This window comes from Babylonia areolata, chromosome 23 (genome assembly GCF_041734735.1).
Source record: "Babylonia areolata isolate BAREFJ2019XMU chromosome 23, ASM4173473v1, whole genome shotgun sequence".
Taxonomy (NCBI): Eukaryota; Metazoa; Mollusca; class Gastropoda; order Neogastropoda; family Buccinidae; genus Babylonia; species Babylonia areolata.
In genome coordinates, this window is record NC_134898.1 from 31,754,936 (window position 1) to 31,762,435 (window position 7,500).

General features: G+C 40.7%; 1 long non-coding RNA gene and 1 pseudogene across 2 annotated transcripts in view; both read right to left on the reverse strand.

Moving 5' to 3' along the window:
* The window catches only part of LOC143297813 (uncharacterized), a 3,910-nt gene extending 557 nt beyond the window's left edge, over nt 1–3,353 (reverse strand). Inside the window, exons 1-3 of the long non-coding RNA XR_013057312.1 lie at nt 3,270–3,353; nt 1,568–1,641; nt 1–218 (exon numbers count right to left, since the gene is read on the reverse strand). The exon at nt 1–218 is cut by the window's left edge and continues 557 nt beyond it. This is a non-coding gene — a long non-coding RNA (uncharacterized LOC143297813). The remainder of the gene's footprint in view (nt 219–1,567; nt 1,642–3,269) is intronic.
* Nucleotides 3,354–6,136: 2,783 nt separating this feature from the next.
* The window catches only part of LOC143297641 (organic cation transporter protein-like), a 29,469-nt pseudogene continuing 28,105 nt past the window's right edge, over nt 6,137–7,500 (reverse strand). The window contains exon 10 of the transcript XR_013057298.1: nt 6,137–6,143. The product of XR_013057298.1 is annotated as an organic cation transporter protein-like (transcript). The remainder of the gene's footprint in view (nt 6,144–7,500) is intronic.

Consider the following 7,500-nt stretch of genomic DNA (forward strand, 5'->3'; position numbering starts at 1 on the left):
TTGTTGTTTTTTATTTGCCAACGGGTACGTTGGGGACATATTTGCATAGGAAGGGTTGGTTTTTATTTGCCAACGGGTACGTTGGGGACGCATCTGTAGAGGTTACAGAAAGCGCTGGGACTGGTATCGGCGCAGGCGCACACGTCATCGGTACTGCAGCACTTGAAGGTGTTCTCGGGTAGGTGAGAGGGACTGCACTGCCCGTTTGTGTGGACACACTGTGGACAGAGGGCAGGGACTGCTGTAGGATGATGACGACGGTGATGTTGGTGATGATGGTGATAATGATGATGATGGTGGTGGTGGTGGTGGTGGTGGTGATGATGATGATGATGATTGTGGTGGTGGTGGTGGTGGTGATGGTGGTGATGATGATGATGGTGATGGCGATGGTGATTATGATGATGGCGATGGTGATGATAATGGTGATGATGATGATGATGATGGTGGTGGTGTTGGTGATGATGATGATGATGATGATGATGCGGATGATGGTGATGGTGATGATGATGGTGAGGATGAGGATGAGGATGATGACGATGATGATAATGGTGATGATGATGATGATGATGACGATGATAACGGTGATGATGATGACGATGATGATAATGGTGGTGATGATGATGATGCTGATGATGGTGGTGATGTTTGTGGTGGAGGTTATATGACGATGGTGGTGATGATGGTGATGGTGATGATGGCGGTGGTGGTGGTGGTGATGATGATGATGGTGGTGGCTGTGATGATGACGGTGATGATGATGATGATAACAATGATAATAATAATAAGAAGAAAATGATAATAATGATAAAGAGGAAAAGAAGAAGAAGCAGAAGACGGAGAAGAAGAAAAAGATGAATACTACGACCACTGCTACCACTACTGATAATGATAGCGATGATCATGATGATGATGACAATGATGATCATGATGATGATCATGATAAGAAGACGAAGAAGGAGAAGAAGGAGAAAATATGAATAAGAGCACCACTGCGACGACGAAGACGACCACCACCACTTCTATTACTACTACTAATGATGATGATGATGATGATGATGATGACAGAAACAGCAGCAACTGCAGCAGCAGCAGTAGTAGTAGCTGTTGTTTTAGTAATAGTAGTTTTCGATAATAATCATAACAACAGCAGCAGCAGCAGCAACAAGAATAATAATAATAATAACAATAATAATAATAATAATAATAAAGCATACTTAAACTACGAGCGCTGCTGCTGTTACCTCTCCAACAACACCAACGACAACACCACCAACAACAACAACAACTACCACTACTATTTTTGTTGCTGCTGCTCCTGCCGCTGCCGCTGCTGCTGCTACAGCTACTACTACTACTACTACTACTACTACTACTACTACTACTGATGATGATGATGATGATAATGCTTCTGCTGTTGTTGTTGCTGCTGTTGCTACTACTGCTACTACTACTATTACTCCTACTACTTCTGTTGATGATGGTGAAATGCTACTACTACTACTACTACTACTACTACTACTTCTACTGCTACAACTACATAGCTGGCAGATGTTATGATTCCTACCCCATGGGCAACGGTGAAGATGACCGTCATGGTCAGACAGAGGAACAGTGTCGTTCTGATCATCGTTGTTCACTCTGAAAACAACCAGCAACACAGGTAACAATCACACTAATAATAGGAGAAACACACACACACACACACACACACACACACGCACGCACGCACATACACACACACACACACACACACACACACACACACAAACACACACACACACACGCACGCACGCACACACACACACACACACACACATACAAACATACACAACACAACAGAATTCATACAACACATACACATATAAGGGACATGATGGAAAAGGGACATGATAATCCCTCAGTAACCAAGGCATCTGCAATTTGACACCAGAATGCCAGAGTTAACATGACCCTGCATTCATCGGTGTAGTCGGTAAACACTAACTGTAGGTAGTGGGAAGAGATAAGTATCCAATCCTCCACAGTATCTACGAAAGAAGGACAAAAATGTATTGCACCTAAATTAATTATTCACGATGGTTTCAAAAAAAAAAAAAATGCAACGTTTCAAAATCACATTGTAGCGAAGAGATAATGATAAACCAAGAACAAAACAGAAGAAGAAAGAAAAACGAGACAGTAAGAAATACAGACCAACAAAGGGTGTGTGTGTGTGAGAGAGAGAGAGAGAGAGAGAGAGAGAGTGACAGAAACAGAGTGATTCCAGATTCCAGATGGTTTAGTCAAGTATAGGCCTAGGCCCCTTATGAAGGGGTATGTGAACATTATTCTTTTATTGACTCACTTGTGTAAACAAAGTGAGTCTATGTTAACCCGGTGTTCGGTTGTCTCTCTCTCTCTCTCTCTCTGTGTGTGTGTGTGTGTGTGTGTGTGTGTGTGTGTGTGTGTGTGTGTGTGTGTGTCCGTGGTAAACTTTAACATTGACATTTTCTCTGCAAATACTTTGTCAGTTGACACCAAATTAGGCATAAAAATAGGAAAAATTCAGTTCTTTCCAGTCATCTTGTTTAAAACAATATTGCACCTATGGGATGGGCACAAAAAAATAAAAAATGAAGCCTAATTATATGCAAACTGCATTTACTGTTATATTTCTATTTTTTGTATTCTGTAAACTTGGCACTTTGATCTGATATTCTGACCCAACAACAAGAGCAGTCATTATTATCATTTTTTGTTCAAACAGGAACTTCTTTTGCTAAGCATGGAAGTTTTATTTATTTTGCAAACGTTTTGGTGCAGATAGTAAAGAAGGGAAATTACTCTGTAATTAATGCTAGGGGACTTAATTCGAATCTGGTTAGGACTTTTTTTTCTTCTTTTTTTAACGCGAAGCTTTATAATAACAAATACAGAACACATTTTAACAATTAGATATTTTTTTTAAAGTGTATCACAAGTGAGTCTTGAAGGCCTTGCCTCTCTTGTATATATATATATAGAGACAAACATCACATTACAATGCATATTAACGTCCAAATATCAATCAAACAAGCATATAGGTAAAGCAGTGCTACAGTTCAGCAAAAAAAACAATAAAATGCTGTCACGAAGTTACAATTTCTCTGAATTTGAAAGCTTTATATGAAAATAGAGAAAACTTTCGAACAGGACAGAAACAGGGTGAGAGAGAGAGAGACAGAAAAAGAGAGAGAGAGAGAGAGAGAGAGAGAGAGACGCATTCGCAAGCAAACGAGCGCACATACTTCTCTGAAAACGTCTTATGTCCAAAAGAACAGCTGGTGGTCTGATCATACACGTCCACTGACCTCCCTTTATACAGACCACGAACACACACACACACACACACACACACACACACACACACACACACACACACACACACACACACACACACACACACACACACACAAAGTGAACCGGAGATAATGAATGACCCAATGTGACATTCCGTAATCATTTCACCACCAGTCGCATGCAGTATGGCTATGGGGAGGTCATGACGAACGAATGAACGAAATCTACAGTAAACAATGACCATCTGTCTCTGTGTCTGTGTCTGTGTCTGTCTCTCCCTCTCTCTCTTTGACCACAATGCTTGTGCTTTCTTTTTTTGGGGGGGTGGGGGGGGGGGGGGGGTATTGCGTAGTGTAGACCTGCTTGGGGCGGAGACAAGACGGAAAAACGTATACTATTTTTTTAGTTTTTTGTTATAGTTTTTTTTTTTGGTTTTTTTATCTACGTAGCTCGAAAATATAGAATTTTGTCTTGTCTCCCCCCCCCCCAACCCCAACCCCCACCTCCCCGCCACCTCTCTCTCTCTGTGTTTATTCTGTTGTTTTTTTTATGTACTGTCCAAACCTTGGAGACGAACGACTGAAAAAAAAGGCACACTACCCCCCGCCCCCTTTGATGTGCGAGGACAGCTGCTATATCGTATCTAACTACCGACTGTTATTAAAAAAAAAAATAAAATAATAATAATAATAATGATGATGATAACACTGCAATCTTTCTTTCCTTCCTGTCTTTCTATTCCATGACCAACATCAACTTGCTGATGACTCTGTCGTTGTTGATGCATATTGGGTACCTTCGGTGCACACACTACATTTTCGAACAGCGTAATATTCCTTGCAACTGAAAACAAAATTTCGTTTTTCGAATTTTGGCGACACATCTGACATGAAATATAATGAGAGAGACAGACAGACAGAGGGACAGGCAGGCAGACATACAGACAGAGACAGACAGACAGACAAGACAATTTTTTTTTATTATTGAGGATAATAGATAAGCACTGGCGCGCTTTTTCATCCAGTCCCCGCCCTGAAACAGGGTCTACACTATACAATACTACATTATATATATCATTGCATGCACTACACAAAGAGACAGAGAGAGACAGAGACAGTGACACATAGACAGAGAGAGAGAGACAGAGACAGAGAATTCTTTAAAAAAAAGAACCAAAAAGAAGTGAAGAAACATTTCAGCAACAAAGAACTGAACACGCCCCTACTCGGCAAAACCAACAAAGAAGGAAGCGTATCAAACAAAGACACTAAGACAGAGAGAACAGTATGAAAATAGGTTAAGATACTGTTCATAAAGGAATGCGAAGTTCTCTCAAATTCGATTTCTTATCAACACGTATTGTCCATACATTGTCAGCTCAGTCCACGAAAACTCTCTCTCTCTCTCTCTCTCTCTCTCTCTCTCTCTCTCTCTCTCTCTCTCTCTCTTCTTTTTTTTTTCTTTCATTTCAAATTCAGAGATAAGTCATGACTGCTCTCAATTCGAATTCCTCGATGTACGCTTTCAATATGTGTCATGTCATAACAGGGCCGGTTTACACACACCCACGGCGCGCGCGCGCACACACACACACACACACACGATCGCTAGCGCGCATACCCGAATGCAGAATGCTCTGACTGAGAAGCCCTTGATACTGCAGTTCATGTTAATGCACTATATATGCTCAACATAATCTTCTTCTTCCTTTCTTTCCTTTGGAGGGGAATGAACTGATGCAGTCTCGACATTTTCGGATAAGACGATAAACCGAGGTCCCGTGTGCAACATGCCCTTACCACACGTAACAGAACCCACAGCAATAAAAGGGTTGCCCTTGTGAAATATCCACTTTGTGTTAGGAAAACAAAGACACTTGCAGACAGAAAAAATAAAATAAAATAAGCGGGTGGCGCTACACTGTGGTGACGCGCTCTCCCTGGGGAGAGCTGCACGAATTTTACACAGAGAAATCTGTCGTGATAAAAAGAGTAATACAATACAATACAATTCAATACATTACAAAACACAGAGGAATCTGTCGTGACAAAAAGAGTAATACAATGCAATTCAGTATCAGCATCAGTTTCAGTAGCTCAAGGAGGCGTCACTGCGTTCGGACAAATCCATATACGCTACACCACATCTACCAAGCAGATGCCTGACCAGCAGCGTAACCCAACGGGCTTAGTAAGGCCTTGAGAAAAATAAAATAAAATAAATAAATAAATAATAAATAAATAAATAAATAGATAATAAATAAATAAATAAAATAATAGATGAATACATAAAAAAATACTACTGATAATAATAATAATAATAATAATAATAATAATAATAATAATAATAATAATAATTACAAGGCGCAAAATCTTGATGAAGTAAAATAAAAAAATAAAAAAAAAACTATAAAAAAAACCGCAACAATGATGATAAATAACCAAATACATGTAATACATGCGCGCGCGCGCACACACACACACACACACACACACACACACACACACACACACACATGTATAACAGATATGCAACAGACGTGCAGTTTCACAGATATGAAAGCACAATCAAATACACATGAGCCCCAACACACACACACACACACACACACACACACACACACACACATTACAGGGTAATACAATACAATACAATACATTACAAAACATGTATGTTGTTTGTTTGTTTCCCTTCTATCAGTCAGCATGAATCAAGTCACGCACTGAGTGCCCCAAGGCAAGGTGCTGGAACCAGACTTGTTCAATCACTGTATCACTGAACACTGTACAATTGTTTGGAACGTTACTTCTTCAGTCTATTTTCTGCAACACAGCTAGGTAAATCCAGTTATCAGTCACATCAAGTGTGATTCCTCTACCTTTGGAAACAAATGGGACTTTACAATGCTACAGCTCTGAAAAAAAAAAAAAGGTTGTCGGAGAATGCTCCCATAAAACAAATGGACGCTCTAAAACAAAACTAATCAATTGTGATACCTGTGTTGAAACAACAACACAGTGCTGCTAATTTCAAGTCCCATATTGGACAAAAGCAGGGACGGGCATTGATGAGTTTCATTAAATACAAAAAAAAATAATGGTTGGCTGGTGAACAGTTCTTATGTGCGTTGCCCCAAAGACTCTTCACAGAGTTGAGAGATAGAAGTTTCAGTTTCAATTTCTCAAAGAGACGTCACTGCGTTCGGACAAATCCATATACGCTACACCACATCTGCTAGTCAGATGTCTGACTGCAGCATAACCCTCAGGCTTTGAGTGCATGCTTGTATGTTTGTGTGCCTATCACAGGGGGTTTCTTTCTGCATAATTTTGCCAGAGGACAACACTCTCGTTGCCACGGGTTCTTTTTCAGTGCGCTAAGTGCGTCCTGCACTCGGGACCGCGGTTTATCGTTTCATCCGAAAGACCAGACGCTCAGTTTGATTTTCCAGTGAAACTTGGGAGAAAAGGGCGAGAGCGGGATTCGAACCCACACCCTCACGGACTCTCTGTATTGGCAGCTGAGCATCTTAACCACTCTGCCATCTTCCTCCATACACATTGCACTTATCCATGATGGATAGGAAGAAGAAGAAGAAGAAGAAAGAAAGAAAGAAAGAAATGTTGGCTGATCGCTTCATTTGACTGGTCAGCCACGACAACTGCTAGAATTATAATACTGCATTTTTGTTTTCATTGGGAGCAGAGCAGCTGATGGTATCTCAACTCTTTGTCCGACCTAGTTGCCCATAGTGGACACATGACAAACGTTTCGGAGTCAATGGCCTCTCAGTCAGTGACCCTCGTTTTTTCGTCCAGAACGCCAAAAATAATGTTCATTGCTCGATTTTGTTGTCATATTTTTAGCTTACCAGTGCCTTCCGAATCTTTTAGACTAATTGTCTCCGCTAATCTTAAGAGTCCTTCACGAAAATGACCTGATTTATTTATTCATTTATTTTTCTGTTTATTTCTTCCTTTATAGTTTCCACAGAAAAGCATTTTAAAAATTCCGAAACTCTGTGTGTGTGTGAAGGGGTGGGTGGGGGTGGGGGGTGGGGGGGTCTGTGTCTGTGTCTTTGTGTGTGTGTGTCCGTGTGTGTTGTGGTGTGTGTGTGTGTGTGTGTGTGTGTGTGTGTGTGTGTGTGTGCGTATGTGTATGTGTGTGTGTGTGTGTATG